The sequence below is a fragment of the Rhinatrema bivittatum genome, chromosome 4, assembly GCF_901001135.1.
Source record: "Rhinatrema bivittatum chromosome 4, aRhiBiv1.1, whole genome shotgun sequence".
Classification (NCBI taxonomy): domain Eukaryota; kingdom Metazoa; phylum Chordata; class Amphibia; order Gymnophiona; family Rhinatrematidae; genus Rhinatrema; species Rhinatrema bivittatum.
The window spans coordinates 150,771,272-150,793,150 of NC_042618.1; the positions used below are offsets into that span (position 1 = coordinate 150,771,272).

At 43.6% G+C, this 21,879-nt stretch overlaps 1 protein-coding gene across 3 annotated transcripts in view; it reads right to left on the minus strand.

Moving 5' to 3' along the window:
• Positions 1-21,879, minus strand: part of SLC25A21 (solute carrier family 25 member 21) — an 847,107-nt gene that overhangs the window by 53,467 nt on the left and 771,761 nt on the right. The gene's annotated exons all lie outside the window — the stretch shown is intronic.

Consider the following 21,879-nt stretch of genomic DNA (forward strand, 5'->3'; position numbering starts at 1 on the left):
TGAGTTCTTGTCTTCGCCTTCCTCATGATCAGGCTTTTGCTCCTCATCTCTGAGCCTTCAATGTCTTCTGTTCCTGTCTATGTTGTTCCTCACCTCTCTACCTCCTCTCCATCACCTTGTTTCCCTCAGATGGACCTCTTCAGCTTGGACTCTGACTCTGATTCTACTCTGCCTGCCACTGACCACTGCCTGGACACCAACTTTATTAGAACTCTACCTGCCTCTGACCTCAGCCTGAGCTTGACCCTGTTCTCCATGACTAGTCCTCTTGCCACTTCTTTCTACGTGCTGGCCTACAACGATTTCATCTCTACGAATCTCCATCAACACAGAGACCTGCACCTAAGACCAGCCAGCCCCGACACCCAAGGGTTCAACCTAAGGGGAATGTGAGCTGGTATTGGCAAAGCTCCAGTTGAGCCTCTGCTCCTGCCAGCTCCATCTGCTGACAATGTGGCCTGCGGGGCTCCTCCCTGCAGGTAGTGCCAACTCCCCCTCAGCCCAAGGGTCCACATCTGCAACAGGTCTCCTCCTCCTTTACTGAGGGCAGCAAGTGTGAAAGGTGCTGGAGAAATTTTGCCTTATAGATTCTGCCTTATAGAATCTGTAAAAATGTAGCAAACTGTTTTCATGAAGGACATTTTCTAACATATTTTAGTGCACAAATACTTTTAACAGACTGGTCATGGCCCTGTGTCTCATATTCCTCTTTGCTATGCTATTCATTGCTCAACCAGATTGAGAAACTCCCTAAACAGCAGAGCATGAAGTGAGCCTGGTTCAGTGCAGTGCACAGAGAATGTAGGTGACTTTACAAAACTGGCTCTTGTGCTGTTATCATGCTGTAGGATGTTTATTGGGTTTTTACATCTGATGTTATGTAGGTGAGACTTCTTTTGTGGGTTTTTATGTCTGATGGATGTGTGTGAGGCTGCTCATCCCTCCTATGGGATCTTGGGCTAGTTACTCTAGATTGTGATGTAACTCCATGGTTTGCACTCCAAAAACTTTGAATATTTAGAACATTGTCACAGGTGTCCCTGTGCAGAATTTCTCAAATATTCAGCCAGTAACCAGAATCAGTCAGCTGTTGGCAGAGAATAAACTGCCAGGGTAACAGGTTATCCCAGTGCAGATGATTTTATGTCTTCTCAGAATTTTCATGCTATAACTGCAAGTCTATTCCTTCTACAATGTTGCCCTTTGCATACATTACCACTGACACCTTACTGTAAAATGTTCCTGAATTTCAGCTAGTTACAATAAGCAGTTTTCTGTCTGTGTATGAAAATCTGCACTTAATCCCCCTGCAGAAATTGCATTAAATCCTATGGAGAGCTTCACAACCTAACCTCACATTCTGCAATGTAACGCCAAGGTTATAGTTTTGATTTGTTTGTCCTTGTAGAAAATTATCACTGACATCCTGGAGTATTCTAATCCCAGAATCAGCCATTCAGCCTGGACAGATTTCTCCCTGTGGATGAAAAATTGCTTGTTTTTCCAGATGAACAAGATTCCTGTGGGATCTTCCATCAATGTAACTCGGAGATTATTAATGCTATCAGTTTATTCTCATAGGACACAAATCAGACAGTTTCCTTAAACAAACTTCTTTCTATATATGAAAATATGCTTGTTATTCCAGGCAGAAAATTGTGGGGGTAACTAATTATCCCATGAAACCACACTGATACAATTTAATACAGGGTGATATGAGATTTAGTTGTGTGTAAGGTTAGAGGTCTGTACTGGTTTTCTGTCTATGCTATATTTGCAAGACTGAGACTTTCTCGTTCTGTGTGATGTGTATTGAGTGTGTATTAAGTTCTTATAGGTGATGTTAAATATGTGAAACTCTTTGATTCTATGTAATGTGAAGTGTCTGTTAGGCATTTTTATCTGATTTTGTGTGCATGAAATTAAGTTGTAACTTATTGTGTTTTTATTCCTGGTGTAAGTATAATTAAAGGACACAGACAGCAATTTAACTACAATTGTTGTATCTGACCTTCTAGACTTTCGCAGACCAGTTGTTAGCCTGGAAAACAGACACACCCCTGAGGTTCCAGATTACTCTTCGGCTGGGGAGGGTCTCAAAAGAGGTTGCTTGGATGGTTGCTTGGACAACAAAATAGTTGACGCCTACAGGGTAGAGCTGAACTCTTAACTAGAATGCTGATGAAGCATCCTAGTATGATCAGACCTGGATAAAACATTCACAGTAAGTAATGGGCAGTTGGACCAAGATCAGTACTAATTGTAAATAAATCTGTGTCCTGTGAATATAAATCACTGAATTCAAGTATATAGCTGAGCTGTGTTATGTCCAGAGAGCCCTAACCTGACACTGTCAGCCACAGCACAGATGGTATTCTTGGACACTGTCAGTCCTTTCAAAGTCATTTAACTTTCAAACCGGCAATTAAATATCACGCTTGTTCTTTAAATTTAGGATTAATTAATTAAGGTCCTCCATTGTCCAATACAAGAAAAGGGAAATACAAATACAGTGTATTCAGATTCATCATATGCAAATATGTTTCATGACTATTGAGGCCAGTGCAATGGTATTAGGCGAACCTTTGGCTTTGCACCCTCCTCAATTACTATCAGGACTTTAGGACACCCCCCCCCCTTGATATTTTGATAATTCAAACTCAACTATCATAATCATCCTACTACCACCCCTCCCAGAATAAATATGTATGTCGGTTGGGACTTATCTGGCTAAGTGGCAGCATTTTAATATTCTACTGCATTCAGTGGCTGCCACTTAGCTGGATAACGATACAACACCACTTAGTGGGAAAAGTTGGGATTTATCTGGCTAGGCGGTGGCATTTGAATATTCAGCCATATTCAGCAGCCACCAATTAGTTGGATAACTATTTGAATAAACAGTTATCCAGCTAAGCGGTAGTCAGGACAGGGGCATTGCCGCTCACCACTTAGCTGGATAAGTTAGACTTGCTATTGAGCACCCAAGGATTCAACCCACAGGGAACAGTGGTTGCTTCAGGCAGAAGAAGGCAGTGGCTCTGGACCATCCAGCCTCTTCAGGATATGTCTCTGCCTAGCTACTGTACCTATTCCTCGTCCCCAGTGGAGCGGGCTATGATACACTGATGACAGTGGTCGGCACATTTCCTGTCTCCCGCCTGCCCCAGAAGACTAATATTGGTGGCAGTGAACAGCACAAGCTGCCCTCCACTCCTGATCCCTACCTTCTGCCCCACCTGTATCCCTTCAGCTCTATTGACAGCGAAACTGGAGGAGGAGGACTACGAGGTCAGTCTTGTTGCACCTCCAACGTGTCCTCCCTCCTCCCCTGTTGACGCCCAAGCATCATGGTGCGCTTAGAACCATGTAGTTCAATGTGTGACACTTGAGCCCTTGCAGGAGAGGAGGGAGAATACACCAGAGCCACTATAAGGCTGCCCTCCTCTTCCTGTTTTACTGTCATTGGAACCAGTAAGTGAGGGGATATGGATGGGGCAGGAAGGAGATCATTGGGGGGGGAGGGAAGTGAATGCACAGAACAGGCATTGTGTGAAGGGGAAGTGAATGAATCATAGGGAGGGGGAGTGAGTGAACTGGGGAAAATAGGGGCTTCATGGAGGGGAGGAGGGATTTAACTGGGGTGAGTTAAAGGTTTATTGGGGTGTAGGGGGGCCAGGATAAGTGAAAGATTTGTGGGGTGTAGAGATGGAGTGAACTGGGGTGAGTAAGAGTTTATTGGGGAGAGAAGTGCATGGGATAAGTGAAGGGTTTGTGGGAGGAAGAAATTGAACTGGGGTGAGTGAATGGTTTGTAGGTGAAGGGAACCAGGTAATGTGGGAAAAAGGATTTGCACTCACAAAGCGGGGAGTAGCTGGCTTGTTACGGCGGTTACTACCCCAAACCAAATAAGCCTGATACTTCACTTTCAATGCATATCCAGCATAGCTCTCTGCTTCAACGGCAGGGGAGAAGAAAAACTAATACTTCACGCATATCCAGCATAGCTCCCTGCTTCAACGGCAGGGGAGAAGAAAAACTGATACTTCACGCATATCCAGCATAGCTCTCTGCTTCAACGGCAGGAGAGAAGAAAAACTGATACTTCACGCATATCCAACATAGCTCTCTGCTTCAACGGCAGGGGAGAAGAAAAACTGATACTTCACGCATATCCAGCATAGCTCTCTGCTTCAACGGCAGGAGAGAAGAAAAACTGATACTTCACGCATATCCAACATAGCTCTCTGCTTCAACGGCAGGGGAGAAGAAAAACTGATACTTCACACATATCCAGCATAGCTCTCTGCTTCAACGGCAGGGGAGAAGAAAACTGATACTTCACGCATAGACAGCATAGCTCTCTGCTTCAATGGCAGGGGAGAAGAAAAACAACCAATAAGGGCTGAATAACATAGTCTGGGTAAAACAAATAAGCATGGGTGTAGCTTGCTTATTGCGGCGGTTACTACCCCAACTACCCCTAACTAATCAAGCTTGATATTTCACTCGGATGCAGCTCCATCACTGCTCTCTACATTAATGGTGGGGGTGGAAGGGAAATAGAACCAAAGAGCTAAGAGAAACAGATAAGTATGAGAAAAAATGTGTGAAGCTTGCTGGGCAGACTGGATGGGCCGTTTGGTCTTCTTCTGCCGTCATTTCTATGTTTCTATGAATGAGGGGAGTGAACAAACAGCACAGGAATTGTGAGGAGGGGAGTGCATGAACCAAGGGGAGGGGTTAGAGTCAGCTGGGAAAAGAACTTGATACTCATAATGAACTGTTTTTTTTGGATTTCATATTCTGTTATTAAGTACATATTGACAACATATTATAAACCTACTGATAAAGACAATACTCTTGGCTTTTAAAAGTAAGCAGTTTTAGTTTTGTTCATTGTGTAACCTTGTTTGGTAATTAACTGACATGAAAGCTAAAGATGTCTGCAATGTTGTAGAGAAAAAGGTGGTCAGGTGGGCACAAATGTGAACTAAAGAGGGAGTCACAGAAAAAACATCATATGAAAGATGGAAGAGAATCAAAGATTCTGCTTTTAAAATGTTATGAGACTATTATTTTCAACATTCATTTCTGATCATTACCATTGCTTCTGGATAAATCTTTTCATTAGGAAATGACAAGCTGTATGCTTCTTGTCATGGTCTGGCAGGCTGGAGTCAGGGAGCACCCCCACAGAAACAGCAGAGGACCACAGGGCAGGACTGGAGATGGACTTCTCCTAACTAGTCCCCTCCTCCGCAAATTGAGCCCTTGGATTCTGGTAGGACTATTGAACATCATAGTTGGAGTCAGGCGCAGGCTGAGAGCTGAGTCCTGGTACAGCCTGGGAGCTGGGTCCAGGTACTAAACAAGGTACAGACTGGGCTGGAGACAAGGTTGGAGTTGAGGGCAAGGCCAGGACCAGAAGCATTGGCAAGGCCTGGGAAAACATACAAGGGACTGGATTGGAAAGAACAAGACAAGGACAGGACCAGACAAGGACTGGACTAAAGAAAGACAGGACTGGAGTAGTCAAGGACAGGACTGGACAAGCAACAGGGAATAAAAAAGCCCAAACAGGGCACTAGACTGGGCAAGTTAACTCTAGTAGGTCCATAGGCCTCAAGGTAGGACAGAGAGGCCCCAGAGGCCACAGTGCAAGACAAGGAGGCCTGGAAGATTACAAAGTAGGACAGGAAACCAAGATAGGCCACAGAGCAAGGCAAGAGGCCACAGAGCAAGGTAAGAGACCAAGAGAAGCACAAGGCAAAGCAGGAGGCCTGAGTAGGCCACAAGGCAAGGTAGAAGAGCAAGAAGGAGGTGGCCAGGTCAAAGAGCCGAGATGACTCAATGAAGAAGCCCTGAGAGACTGGACAGGCTGGGTTAAGTAGGTCTGGGTCTGAGGCATCAGGTGATCAGTGATGTGGTAACTTGTACAGCTGGGAGCAGGGCTCACTGAGGACTCCTGGTAGAGGAGAGGCTGCGCAGCAGGTGAAACCATGGCACAGGAAGGCTGCATAACAGGTGAAACCGTGACATTTCTCATGAAGTTTGATTGGATTGCTTGTGAGCTCTTTTTTATACTAACATGCAAGTCTAAGTAACTTGCATGCAGTGATTTGCAATGTTGACCATATTTTATAACTAAGCTATTGTACAGTATTATTCATCAACTGGGACCCATGAGAACTGTACAATATCTAAATCATGATTACAATGACCATTATAGCACAATTCCATTTCCAGTGGATTGCAACTTATAAAGCCTCACACCTCTCTGCCTTACCTTACCCACCCTCTTGGTTTCAGGTGGGGAGCCTTTCTACTCATGGATGACGTTCATTTAACGTAGACCACATGGTAATGTAATGAAATGGGTATTCTCTACCATCAGACATGCTTGTTGATATTGTTAGACATAAGGCTAATTACCATGGCTGATACCATTGAAAATGTTTACCATGATTGTGGTTAAGATTCAATGACTGTAAATATCTAATCAAATTAAAAGCAAGAAATAGTTTCTTATTGTTTTTTGTAACACACTTGAAAAATGAATCAGTGCTTTAAATAAAACATCTGTACTGTATGTGCTTGTACATGTTAGGCTCATAATGAGATTACACGGTAGTCTCTTAGGGAAGCTGTACAACATTGTCTGTACAATGAACAAGAATAACTTTTAGCCCTGAAGCCTTGGGGGTCACAATTACCATTGTAGCCTATTACTATTACCGATATCATGGGTGTAATAACCATTATGGTGTAATATCGGTAAACCACGCAATTCTCATCAACCGTCTAATGGAAATCGGCATCACAGGCCTGGCGCTCAAATGGCTCGAATCCTTCCTCAATAATAGGAAATACAAGGTGAGAATAAATGATAAAGAATCCCAACCCATCCATTCTAACCATGGCATCCCCCAAGGATCCTCGCTATCCCCCACACTTTAATATTTATCTGTTACCTTTATGCCAGCATCTAGAGAGCCTCAACCTAACCCATTTTGTATATGCTGACGATGTACAGATTTTAATCCCTGTCGCGGATCACACCTCCAGCACCCTGCACTTCTGGAACAACTGCCTCAACTCCATCAATAGTCTACTCTCAAGTCTCAATCTAGTTCTTAACACTTCTAAAACAAAACTTCTTTTCATCTCTCCTAAGGACAACAACCCACTCACTTTCCATCTCTCACCATTTGTGAACCATGTGAGAGATCTAGGAGCCACGCTTGACACCAGAATGAACCTCAAAAAATTCATCAACACCACCACCAAGGATTGCTTCCATAAGCTTCATGTCCTGAAAAAACTAAAACCTCTCCTTCACTTTCAAGACTACCAGTCAGTACTACAAGCCATACTGTTTTCAAAGATCGACTACTGTAACGCGCTCCTCCTTGGCCTTTCAGCCGCCTCCACGAAACCACTACAGATGCTTCAAAATGCCGCAGCAAGGATCCTCACTAATTCTCGGCGCAAGGACCACATCACACCAATCCTAAAAAACCTACACTGGCTACCGATCAACCACAGAATAATGTTTAAGACCTTATCCACCATCCACAAAAACATCTATCACCGATCTACTCTACAACTCAAAATACCACTCGAACTTCACGTTTCCACAAGACCGATCAGATCGGCTTACAAAGGAATGCTCCAAGCCCCCCCTAACAAAGCCTTTAGTCACACTTCCATCCAGAAACAAACCTTGTCCACGGCCGGACCGTATCATTGGAACCTTCTTCCCCCGGAACTCCGGCTAGAACAATGCCCGTTTTCATTCAGAAAGAAACTAAAAACATGGCTGTTCACTCAAGCCTTCCCTTGATGGACACACTTCTAACAGCACAGCCCTGCACTTCATTTTCACAGATCCGGCCCCTCCTTCTCCCACCTTCGTGCCTGCAGTTTTATAGACCTAAAGATTAGGCAATTGTCAAAGCTTTCTACATCCTATCCCTATGTTAAACTCTGTTATGTTTAAACTTTGTTATGCTTCACTTTGATATGTTAATCGTATGCTTTTGATCTCAACTCTCCCACTCTGTAAACCCCTGTTCATTGTAACTTTATCTTCCTAGTTAATTGGTTACCCCTTGTTTCAATGTAAACCGGTACGATAAGACACTAGTCTTGAGCATCGGTATATCAAAAGAATTTTAAATAAATAAATAAATAAATATCATTTCAGACAGGTTACAACTTCCAAAGCCTTACACCTTGCTGCCTTACCAGGGAGTCCTGCCCTTGTGGGTTGAGGTGAATGTTGGTATAAAGATGCAATCAAATTAATATCATAGAATTCATAAATTTATAATAATCAAATTAGAAAGACATGCTGATTCCTTGAAGCCATATTCACTTCCAGTGTAGCTCCTAGAAGCACAGCAATGGAAGCCTGTGCTGTTATCGTAGCTGCGTAGCGACACCAGAAGCGCTGGGACCAGTAAGAGGCAACCACGATCCAGGCTGAAGATCAAACTAAAATTTAAGGTACCCAGAGGGTGGGTGAGTAAGGGCTGGTGTAGGGGGAACGAGGGACGTGCCCTAGGGAAATGGTTTTGAAAAATTAGATGTGACCCGGGAGTAGGGAGATGGTGGGGGAAAGGGGAGGAGACTGACACCAACACCCAGCCCCCAGATTTTTTGCTCAATGAGATGGTGGGCACTTTAACCGGGAGGTTGCAGGTGAGAGGAAGGGGGAGGGGGGGGCTTGTAAGGCCTTTAGGCTGCAATCTTTGTTGTTGTTGTTGTTGTTTATGACTTCGCAACTTAACCAAATATATTCTTTTGTTCTTTTGACTGTAACCAGTTAAGTCTGCAGTAATCGGAGTAGCCAGATAAGTTATTCGGCTTACTCAACCCCGCCCGGGAACATCCCAATTCACTTCTTTTTTCGCTAAATCTTAGCTGGATTAAGATATATCTGGCTAAGTTTTAGCTAGAAAAGCAAGGGAAATATTAAAAACTATCCATTTAGATGGATAACTTGTGAGTTATCCATCTAAATGACTTTAAATATTGACCTGCCTATTTGGAGAAGAGACGGCTGAGGGGGGATATGATAGAGGTGTTTAAAATCATGAGCGGTCTAGAACGGGTAGATGTGACTCGGTTATTTACACTTTCGAATAATAGAAGGACTAGGGGGCATTCCATGAAGTTAGCAAGTAGCACATTTAAGACTAATCGGAGAACATTCTTTTTCACTCAACACACAATAAAGCTTTGGAATTTGCTGCCAGAGGATGTGGTAAGTGCAGTTAGTGTAGCTGGGTTCAAAAAAGGTTTGATTAAGTTCTTGGAGGAGAAGTCCATTAACGACTATTAATCAAGTTTACTTAGGGAATAGCCAGTGCTATTAATTGCATCAGTAGCATGGGAACTTCTTGGTGTTTGGGTAATTGCCAGGTTCTTGTGGCCTGGTTTGGCCTCTGTTGGAAACCGGATGCTGGGCTTGATGGACCCTTGGTCTGACCCTGCATGGCAATTTCTTATGTTCTTATATTTATTTAAAAATGTTTAAACCACATTATCCTATATTCTAAGCGATTACATAAGAATATAAGAACATAAGAAATTGCCATGCTGGGTCAGACCAAGGGTCCATCAAGCCCAGCATCCTGTTTCCAACAGAGGCCAAACCAGGCCACAAGAACCTAGCAATTACCCAAACACCAAGAAGATCCCATGCTACTGATGCAATTAATAGCAGTGGCTATTCCCTAAGTAAACTTGAATAAATACCACATTGGCAAAAGGTAATATTTTCATTTTAATTTAGCTCTGGAATTCATTGCCAGAGGAAGTGGTAAAAGCAGTTAGTGTAGCTGGTTTAAAAAAGGTTTGGATAATTCCTGGAGGAAAAGTCCACAACTCATTATTAACCAGGTAGATTTGGGGAAAGCCGCTACTTCTCCCTGGATATTAGCAGAGTAGGATCTAGATAACTATTTGGGATTCTGCTACCCTGTTTCCCCGAAAATAAGACAGTGTCTTATATTAATTTTTGCTACCAAAGATGCACTAGGCCTTATTTTCAGGGGATGTCTAATACCGTTGAGCTCCTGGCTGCCCCTGCGTCAGCCATGTCCCACCAGTGTGCTGTCAGAGAGAGGTAAGAGTGTGCAGCATTCATGGTAGTCAGCTTGGGCTGACTCTGCTGCTTTTGAACCTCTGCACACTGCTTGGAAGGGGTCCCCCGATGGTACTGCCACCATCCCCAGATGTCAGTAATCTTGCTGCCACTGTCACTGCTGCCACATGGCTATTGGGGAGGCGCCGATTGCTGCTAATGACACTGAAGCCCATTCTGCTGCCTCCTCTGTGCAGGCCCCGTGGGCTTCCACTTTCTCCATGCTGATCTCGTACATTGTGAGATCTGCATAGAGAAAGTGCTATTCTTGCACATTCCCAAAGATTACATGTGCCAATCACTAAAAAGTAATTTATTTTTTTTTTACCTTTGCTGGCTGATGTTAGTTTTCTAATCGGTTGGTCACAGGCTTTTTTTTTTTCCACCTTCCCTTTCTTATTTTTTTGCCAATTCCTTTTATATTGTCCTTTTTTCTTCCGTATTTCTTTTCTCTCCGTCTTCTTCCCTCAAACACAGTCAGGTTCTCATTCTCACATGCATTTCTCTCTCTCTCACACACAGAGACCCTCACTGTCACATGCTGTCTCTCATACAATCATTCATACACACAGTCTCTCACTGGCACATGCTGTCTGACTCTCTCACACACCCAGGCTCTCTCTCGCTCCCACATGCTGTCTTTCTCAAGCATAGGCTCTCACCGTCACACACTGTCTCTCTCTCACACACACACAGAGGCTCTCACATGCTGCCTCTGCAAACATTCAGATCCTCACTCCCACACACAATCTCTCAACTCATCTCATACACGCACGCACACACCCTCTACAGACCCTCAGCCTCTCTCTCACCTCTGGGCCTCCTCTTCGCGGGTCGCCGCAGGATGGGCTCTGCAGCGGCCCTGAACTTCTCGGGCCTCTTCCTCGGCCCTGCTACCGGGCCTCTTCCTCTTCTTGGGCCGCTGCGACTTGGGATTCGCAGCAGCCCGCGGCGGCTCCTCTTCTGTACGCGCTGATGCTCTTTCTCCTTCCTGCCCACGCGGCTCCGGCAACGTTTACTTCCGGGGCCGCACAGGCAGGAAGGAGAAAGAGCATCAGCGCATTCGAACGTGATCTTTTTCTTCGGGCAAGGAGGCTCAGCGGCCGCATGAGCCTCCTTGCGCCCGGGCGCATCGGCTCCCCTCCGGATACCACTGCAGGCCTCCTCTTCGCGGGTCGCTGCAGGATGGGCTCTGCAGCGGCCCTGAACTTCTCGGGCCTCTTCCTCGCTACTGGGCCTCTTCCTCTTCTTGGGCCGCTGTGACTTGGGATTCGCAGCAGCCCGTGGCGGTTCCTCTTCTGCACGCGCTGATGCTCTTTCTCCTTCCTGCCCACGCGGCTCCGGCAACGTTTACTTCCGGGGCCGCACAGGCAGGAAGGAGAAAGAGCATCAGCGCATTCGAACGCGATCTTTTTCTTCGGGCAAGGAGGCTCAGCGGCCGCATGAGCCTCCTTGCGCCCGGGCGCATCGGCTCCCCTCCGGATACCACTGCTCGCGTCTGCCCCTAATACTTTGGAAACTTTATTTAAAAAAAAAAAAAAAAAATTGACGTCACAGGATTGACCGGCCCACCGGGGGAAGCCCGATCCCCCGATAGGTCAATCCGCCCCTGTTTACAAGGGATGTCTTACTTTCGGGGGAGGTCTTATATTTAAGAATTCGGCAAAATCCCTACTAGGTCTTATTTTTGAGGGATGTCTTATTTTCGGGGAAACACGGTAGGTACTTGTGACCTGAAATTGGCCACTGTTGGAAAAAGGCTCCTAGGCTTGATAAATCTTTGTTCTGCCCCATTATGGCAAATCTTATGTTATTAAACGTAATCTCTGAAATGTTTGGCTGGACTGAACTATGATGTTTCCCTTTACCATTTCTTCAGAATACTGCATCCAAAGTAATTTATGGCCTAAGAAAATTTGATCACATCACTCCTTTTTAAAAGAAACTATTAACTTCTGGTATTGTGCTGAATCAGATTTAAAATGCTTTGTTTGACTTTCTGAGATGTTCATATTGGTATTCCAATTTACTTTTCCAGACTATTAATTCCTTATTGACCAATAAGAACCTTAGAATCTCTTCAAAAACACTTTTGAAAATTCCATCTATTACAGTCATTAGGCTGGAAGATACTTCTGAATCCTCTTTCAGTTATCAAGTACCTGTATTGTGGAACGCCCTACTACTAAATATTCGAGTTGAGGTAGATTATATGAAATTTAGAAGGGCCATGAGATCTTGATTATTTAGCAAGACCTTTGATTATTGATAAAATGAGTTGTTGCCAACCTGAGTAGGATGGAGTCTCAGTTTAAACCAAGTTAGCTGAATTGGTGTCTATCTTACATAAGTATATAAGATTTGCCATACTGGGTCCAGACCATAGGTCCATCAAGCCCAGTATCCTGTTTCCAATAGTAGCCAATCCGGGAAATAAGTACCTGGCAGGATCCCAAGGGGTAGATAGATTCCATGCTATGTATCCCAGGGATAAGAAGTGGATTTCTGAAATTACACCTTAATAATGGTTTATAGACTTTTCCTCCATAAACTTGTCCAAACCTTTTTTAAATGCAGCTACACTAATAGCTTTCACCACATCCTCTGGCAATGAATTCCAGAGTTTAATTATATGTTGAGTAAAAAAATATTTTCTCTTATTAGTTTTAAATGTATCACCTAGTAACTTCATTGTGTGTCCCCTAGTCTTTTAACTCTTTGAAAGAATGAACAACCAATTAACATTTACTCATTCCACTCCACTCATTATTTTACAGACCTCTATCATATCTCCAGGGTGAAGATTATTAACCTAAGAACATGCCATACCGGGTCAGACCAAGGGTCCATCAAGCCCAGCATCCTGTTTCCAACAGTGGCCAATCCAGGCCATAAGAACCTGGCAAGTACCCAAAAACTAAGTCTATTTCATGTTACCGTTGCTAGTAATAGCAGTGGCTATTTTCTAAGTCAACTTTATTAATAGCAGGTAATGGACTTCTCCTCTAAGAACTTATCCAATCCTTTTTTAAACACAGCTATACTAACTGAACCTCTACAGCCTTTCCTCATAGATGAATCATTCCATCCCCTTTATCATTTTGGTTGCCTTTCTCTAAATGTATTTTAATTTTGCTATATCTTTTTTGAGATGTGGAGACCAGAACTGCACCATGGAGTGATACAGAGGCATTATGAAATTTTCTGTTTTATTCTCTATTCCTTTCTTAATAATTCCTAGCATTCTATTTGCTTTCTTGCTGCTGATGCACAATGGGCAGAAGATTTCAATGTATTATCAACAGTGGCGCCTAGAATCTTTATCTGAATGATGAATCCTAATGTTGTGCAGCTATAATTTGGGTTACTCTTCCCTACGTACATCACTTTGCACTTATCCACATTAAATTTCATTTTCCATTTGCATGCCCATTCTTCAAGTTTTGCAAGCTTAGCTGCCATGTATTCTCTCTGTGCAGCCCAGCATTCTTCTGGCATGGGGTAGGTGAAACTCCATTTACAGAAGAGACTGTATGGGAAGAGCTAGGAAAACTGAAAGTGGACAAGGACATGGGGTGGGATGAGCTTCATCCCAGGATACTGAGGGGGATCAGAGATATGCTGGTGGGTGTGCTGAATGACTTGTTCAATAGATCCCTAGAAATGGGAGTGGTGCTGCGAAATTGAAGAAGAGCATGGTGGTCCCGCTTCACAAGAGTGGTAGCAGAGAGGAGGCTAGAAACTACAGGCTGGTTAGCCACACCGCGATGGTGGGAAAATTAATGGAGAATCTGCTAAAGGGAAGGATAGTGAACTATCTACAATCAAGAGGATTGCTGGACGAAAGACAGCAAGGATTTACTAGGGGAAGGTACTGTCAGACAAAATCTGATTGATTTTTTTATTAGGTGTCTAAAGAATTGGATTAAGGAAGAGTGCTCAAAGTGATCTACTTGGATTTCAACAGTCCCTCATAGGACGCTTGTGAATACAATGAGAAGCTTGGGAGTGAGTGCCAAAGTGGTGGCAAGGATTACAAACTGGTTGAGGGATAGAAGACAGTGTGTAATGGTGAATGGAGTGCCACAAGGATCTGTGTTGAGACCAGTTCTGTTCAATATCTTTGTGAGTGATATTGCGGAAGGGATAGAAGATGAAGTTTGTCTGTTTGGGGATGATACTAAGATCTGCAATAGAGTGGACACACCGGAAGGAATAGACAGAATGAAAGGACATTTAAGAAAGCTTGAATAGTGGTGGAAAATAGAGCAACTGGGATTCAGTGGTAAGAAATGCAGAGTCATGCTTCTGGGGTGTGGCAATCCAAACAAGCTGTATGTGATGAGAAGTGAAAGACTTTTGTGCACGGACTAAGAGAGGGACCTTGGGTGATAGTGTCTAATGATCTGAAAACAGTGAAGCAATGTGACAAGGCGATAGCTAAAGCCAGAAGATTGCTGGGCTGCATAGAGAGAGGAATAACCAGTAAGAAAAAGGTGATAATTCCCTTGTACAGGTCTTTGGGGAGGCCTCAGCTGGAGTAATGTGTTCCATTCTGGAAACCGTATCTAAAAAAGGGATAGAGAAAGGATGGAGGCGGTTCAGAAAAGAGTGACCTAAATGATGTGTGTGTGTGTGTGTGTGTGGGGGGGGGGGGGGGGCGTCTCCATTAAATGACTTATAAGAAGAGGCTGAAGGACCTAAATATGTATACCCTGGAAGAGAGGAAATGGTGCAGGGGAGATATGATACAGACTTTCAGATACCTGAATGGTTTTAATGATGCACAAACTTTGAACCTTTTCCATTGGAAAGGAAGCTGTAGAGATAAGGGTCACAAAATAGAACTTCAGTGGGGTTGACTCAGAACCAATATCAGGAAATATTTATTCATGGAGAGGGTGGTGGATGCCTGGAATGCCCTTCCGGATGTGTTGGTAAAGACAAAAACAGTCAAAGAACTCAAAGCGGCATAGGATAAACACTGTGGATCCCTAAAGGCTAGAGGACAGATATGAAAAATTATGGGTCGTGCTAGGCGCAAATCTGCAGCTCCTCTATTGGAAAAACTACATTGGCTCCCGGTAAGATTATGATATATGTTTAAAATTCTTGCCCTCGTTTTTAAGATCTTACATGGGATTGGCCCCCTAATATTTCATCTAGACTGTGCTGGAAGTCCTCACTCAGGGAAGCATGCTCTCAGCATAGCTATCTACTTCAACTCCCATCTCCGAGAACCATTCAGCATGTAAAATTGCATAAAATATCATTCTCTACTTCAATTCCTGATGCCAGGAATAATCTCCCCTTATCGATCAGGGAAGAAACTTGCTTAATGCATTTTTGCGATAAATTAAAGTCCTGGCTGATGGCTTCCAAACTTTGAGCTCAACCTAGAGCTTTTAAGAATTTTAAGCTAAAGTTTCCCTGGTCCAATATTGTTTTTAATCAATTGATGGTTTTATTTTATTTTATTGTTTCAATTTGTTTACTTTTGCTGTACATCGCTGTACATCCTCAATCAATATGCCTTGATACGTTTGACATAACTGCAACATCACTCTATGCTTTGAGGGCGGGGGAAGAGGAATTGGATTCAGACAGCGATTAACATGGGCCCTGACTTTTACAGTCTGGGGGTACTGATATGCAGACATAAGGGAAAAAGCACAGGACTGCTTCTACGGCCAAGTTCAAAAGCAAAGCAAGTCAGCATTGCTGGATTTTTCAGGAAGGCTCCTCACCCAGTAAAAATGTTCCTAGCAGTAATTTTTTTTAATGAGTTTGACAGTTCCTTGATTTTTGATTGTAAATATTACTACCCTTATCATAAGGATTGGGGGTAAGAGAAACCTAGGGGTGACCTACATGGCGAGGTAGATATTACCATAATAAGCTTTCTGGGCACACTGGATGGACCATTTGGTCCTTTTCTGCCTTTATTACTATGTCACTATATTACTATGTTTTATGTATTATTATTTTATTTGGTGTTATCTTATTATTGATGGTATATTTATTAGCTATTGCATAGATTATCCTGGGATTTTTGTATTTCCATTTTAATTATGTGTGTTTTACTACTGTGAACTGCTTGAATATTTGTTCCTATAAGGTGGCATATTAAATTTAAATAAATAAAAAAATTTTTTTTTAAATCAGCCTGCGCTCGCCTCAGTAACAGTGACATCACTCTCCCCATTACCCCTAACACAAAATCTTGCAAAATAGACACTCAAAATATGCTATACCAAAACAACACTATTGTTTTGCTGTAGCTGCAGCTGCTCTTTGGTGCTCACCAGAAGCTGCTGCCCGAGGCGACTGCTTAGTTTGCCTGATGGTTAAGACCAACCTGATGACCAGGGATTAGAAAATTCCTTCATAGCTTTCTTGCACTTGCCATGTCCTGTACTCCTGCTCCCACTCCCACCGTACTTTGCAGCCTTCTTGTTTTTCTCCTACCCTCGCTGATACAGTTCACGCACTCTCATCCCTTCTCTGCTCCCATACCCAAATAAAGCCTTCTGCTCCACTCCTTCTCCTTTTGCAACTCTCTCATGTTCCTCCTCCGTTCCTCTCACCCCTTTCTCCTGCAGTCCTCACTCCTTTCTCTCCCCTAATCATGCTGCTTTCCCATCTCTCTATAGTTGCCTCACTCTCCTCTTTCACACTCCCCCCTCCCATCGCAGCCCTTTCTCTCTCCTCCTTCATGCCTCTTCTCCCACCACAGATCACTTACTCTCCTCATCCCTTTCCCGCTCAGCCCTTTCACTTTCCTTCTCCCCTCCCCCAGCTGTCTGACTTTCTTCCTACCCTGACCTACAGACCCCTTACCCTCTCCCTACTCATTCCTATGCAGTCCTTTTACTATCTTTTCCGCAGCCCTGCTGCTATACACAGTTAACCTACCCTCTCTTCTGGGTCCCGATCAGAGATAAAAAATAAAAGCATGACTGCCTCCTCTTTATTCCAAAGATAGCCAAAGACAGTGAGGCCTCCTCCATGCTCTGATTGAAGCTGAATACGATACAGCCTCCTCTTATTCCCAAGATGCCACTTTCTCACAGCCCCATGCAATTCTGCCTGCTAGCAATGAGGTTCTGAGCATGATTATTGATGTTTGACATGCAGTTCTGCCTGCTAGCAATGACGTTCTGAGCATGATTATTGATGTTTGACATGCAATTCTGCCTGCTAGCAATGACGTTCTGAGCATGATTATTGATGTTTGACATGCAGTTCTGCCTGCTAGCAATGAGGTTCTGAGCATGATTATTGATGTTTGACATCATGAAAACCTGGTTAGGAGTGAAAATCAGAACTGCTCTACCTTGCTTTAAAGCAGCATTCAAACTTTGGTAAGCTGAAAGATTCCAAAGCAGCTATATAATGCTAACATTTCACTCCATAGCCTTGGAACAAAAGGTTACTGTCTCCCTAATTACAGAGAAAGTCCAAGGGTAGATAGGCACTGTTGAAAATCTGTAGGGACCTTTGTTTCAGTTTTTATTATATTTTCCCTGGGAATTTCAATATTATAACAAAAAAAATGTCAGTGGAAAAAATGACTTTTCCACTGATTTTTCTCCTATTTGTTATAAATAAGTAATTTTTCCACAGATTTTATGTTTTGTTATACCATTGAAATTTCCAGGGAAAATAAGATAAAAACTGAAAATGAAGGTCCCTAAGCATCCTCTATCCCCTTGACAGGGCAGGGCCTAGCATGGATCTGTGCAGAGCACTGACCCAAAGAGTACAGGATGAGGGAATCAATCATGATAACCCTAAATCCTATGAAATATGAGACCTGGCTTTTGTAAGGAATTTATGTCAGATTTTCTGAGTTTACTAAGTACGAACACTTTTCTGTTAGTTTTTTTGCTGTGCAGGTACTATAGGTCACCAGAAAGATCAATGGAAATGTACAAGACAGAAAAACTGCAGGACTTTGTATTGGAAACAAACAGGCTCAAACACAGGCTCTCAGGTGTGCCCTCAGCACGGTGCTATTGAATGGAAACACAGCTGTAGGATTGTACAAAGCCTGGAGCTTTCTTTCAATATCATTCAAATGCGGATATGACATGCCTTTGGCTTTGACCCTGCTATGTAAAGCTAGGACTCCTTCTCCAAACTACAGGAGCCTGGCTAGGGATTAGGAAAACAAGGCAAGAGGATCAAAACTTATAGAAGCAGTACATTTATGAATGGATAAAAAACTCCTGGGAAATGTTAAACGTTTTGAGTCTACGAAAGCCCTAACAATGAAAGCAGGACTGAGGCGTCGCTGTCAGAACTGCCAAGTGCCTCTGTATCTGAAGAAAGAATTGTAGTCATTCCTGGTTTTTGAATTTCCATCACAATGCATTTTGGGATTTGGCATTGTGGCCTTTGTAATCCTCCTCCTCACAATGTGACATGAGCATTACAGGTATCAAAGTTGTCAAGAGGGATCTAAAAAGCCAGGATTCATTTAGGGGCCTATATACTAAAACTCATGTAACAAGTTTGTTAGTACAGCATCTTTAATGTGGAATTTACTAAAGGGCATGAAGTATTTAGTAAATATCACATTAATATGGTAATATGTGTACATTTCTGGAAACAGTCATGCAAGCATGTTATCTGTTGTAGCAATGCACGGCCAATGCCCCCAGCCCCCAATGACTGCAGCCTGATGCACTCTCCCTTTTCCCCTGAGCTGGTGCAAAGGAACGTCCTGCCCTAAAGGTGCCCCCTGACTCCATGCCCCTTCCTCTCGCATGGGCTTCATTTTACTAAGAAAACCCATGCAAGGGATGAGGACATTGAAGGGCCTGTGAACATGGGCTAGCTCACAAGTCTCACAATGATTTTCACTGCTATTGCCAGAGTGTGTGGTGCCACCTGCTGAACCCACAACCACCCGTCCAACTAAGGTGAGGTGACGAGGATGGCTGGAAAGGACCCAGGAATGGGGGTCATACATGGCAGAGGAAATAGGGTAGTAAGATGGGGAAGACCTGATATGGGACTTTGGGGGGGGGGGGGGGTTAGGGCAAGAATTCAGGAATGAGCCATGGAGATTGGAAGGGCATAGGAGGGAGAAGAACCGGAAAAGGGATCATGAGGAGGAGGAGGAGGAGGTAGACAGAGGGCAGGAAGTAGGAGGGAGAGGAGCCAGAAATGGGCCACATGGTAAAAAAGGGAGGGAAGCTGGGAAGGGGGCATGGGGGGAATGGGGGCATGGGAGGGAGAAGACTGGGGGAATGGGTTAAGGAGGGAATGGGTAAGAGAGAGAGAATTAGAAAGGAGACATGGGGGCAGAGGGGAAAAAGGGGAGAGGCGAATGCATGATTGGGAGCCTCCTCTCAAGTTTCTGCCCTGGGTCCCAGTATTGTCTAAAATTGGCTCTGATGAGCTGATTTTCAGACATTTGCATGCAATGCAGCTCATTAGCCTTTTTTCTGCATTAATGGCAAGGCAAGTGGATGTTAATGTCATTTTAACACACATTAGACACCAAAACAAGTACTTAGAGCGTAATTTCAATAGCTTGTTTAAGGCTAAAGGTTGTGGGTGCAAAGTAACAAGATTTTATCCTGAATTTTCAAAGCTGACTTATGTGCATAAGAGCGCTTTGAAAATTCACGGATACTGCAGTATGTGCACAGACATATGCTTGAGAGCTGATGTAACTTTCCACATGTACATTTATGCGTATATTTGCAAAATCATGTTCCATATGTATGTTTCCACAGACTACCCCTTGGGCAATTTTCAAAAGCTGGGGTTCTGCATATAAGTCCTTTGAATATTACTCTATTAATGTGTTAGATATTCATGCTCTTTAGCTACTTTCTCCCTCTCTAAGCACCTGACAGCTCCCAGTGATTCTAAGACATAATTTCTCACTCTGTAGCTTTAAAGCAGATAATAAACATTTCCACACACTGTCAGTAAGAAATGTATCTCTTGGAGACTTCTTGGGGGGAATGTGTGACTGTTTTTCAGGGATGACCACTGTTCCAGAGATGCAGATGCCCAAACAAAACCCATTCCCAATGTCTACTCTTCTTTATATGTAAGGGCTGGTAGAGTCACCCCTGGAACTGGCCGGGTTTCCTCTCCCACCTCTGCCAGTACTGTATGATTGTGAGCAAGTCACTTAACTCCCTCTGCTTACACTTAGATTACAGTAGTACAGAGATCTCATGACTTTGCTGTATAAATAAAGGCTATTATTATTTTCAGTTTATCTCAGAACTCCAAAACAGTGTTAAAAGGTAGCTGTGTGCTGTACCATATTTCAAAAGTGCACATTTCACACAGAAATATACAATCTGTATCAGAAATAAAATAAGCCCAAATAAATTTTATCCAGTGCAATAAGAGACTTTTTAAATATCCTGCCTTGTGCTCCATGTCTCTTCCACCTTGTATCCCCTTCTCTTTCTCTAGCTGTGCACCACTTTTCTCCTCCCCTGAAATCCCCCTTTTTCTCTTCCCTTTGTATGCACTCTTTCTCCCCCCTTTCTCCTCCTCCTCTTATGCCTGTCTTTCTCAATCCCTGTCCCCTATTTCTTGCTCCTCCCCTTGTACCCAGTCTCATTGTCCTATCCTTGTGCTCCTTCCCTCACCTTTATCTCTTCCCTGCTCAACTTCAGCAAAAAAATAGAAAGTAGTCATGGTCTTCAGAGCCCAGTTCCAGCTGTAGCTACCATGCAAAAACTACTGGTGCTACACTGCTGCTATTGCCCTTCATCTCATGCATCCTACACTTGTGCACAAGGTCTGGCACCACAACAGCGAGCCCGTCATAAAGTGGAAGTAATTTTGAAGGCAGCTATGGGTGCTCCCCTAGGACTTCTCTTCCCTTATCTTTTATAGGAAAATAAGGGGAGGGGGATTCCTGACATGGAAGAGAGGCACTCTTAAAAAGCATCTTGAGTGAAGAGTGAAGAATAAACTGGAGGCACCATGGCTGCCAAACATGAAAGTCTGTAGCATTCTGGTAATACTAAAAGCAAGCAAAAACATCACAGGTTGCTTTTCCCTCGCTATGAGAATTCTAAACCCATCAACAAACTGCAAGAAAAGTACATGGCAACAAATAGTTTTTCTATTTTTTAAAACTTATTTTGATGACTTTCTGCATAGTCCATATTTAGCCCAGAGAGCCGATCTATGGTTTTCTGACACAGAGGGGACAATTTTCAAAACAATGCAGGAAAGTGCAAAGTCTGTGGTGACTTCCCGCACAGAGTTTGCACCACTTCTCAAAGGGAAAATATGCACATACTTTCTTTTTGAAAGCTGCCAAGGGAAAAAGTACCCATCAAGATCTGTACCTCCTTTTTCTGTGGATACTTTTCCTCTGAAAAGAGGTACAGTAACTTTCAAACCAGTGCGTATGTGACGGCCTGCACCCAGGGATGTGGCTATTTTATAACTTGCACATACGTATATGCATGCATGTTATAAAATAGCCTGGCAACACGCACATGTGCGCCAAATTTTACATGGGCATGTGTATGGGCATACAAGTGCCACTTCTACCATGTAAACTGGGGAATTTTTAAAAGATGTGCACACCGACATTTCCAGTTTTGCCAGTTTGACCCCACTTCGCCCAGTTAAGAGATAGGTTCTCCAACACCCCCCCCCCCCCCCACCCAGTTTGATAGCCTTCACTCCCCTCGGTTAGCCCTGACCCTTAAAACCCTGCATCTGCCTGT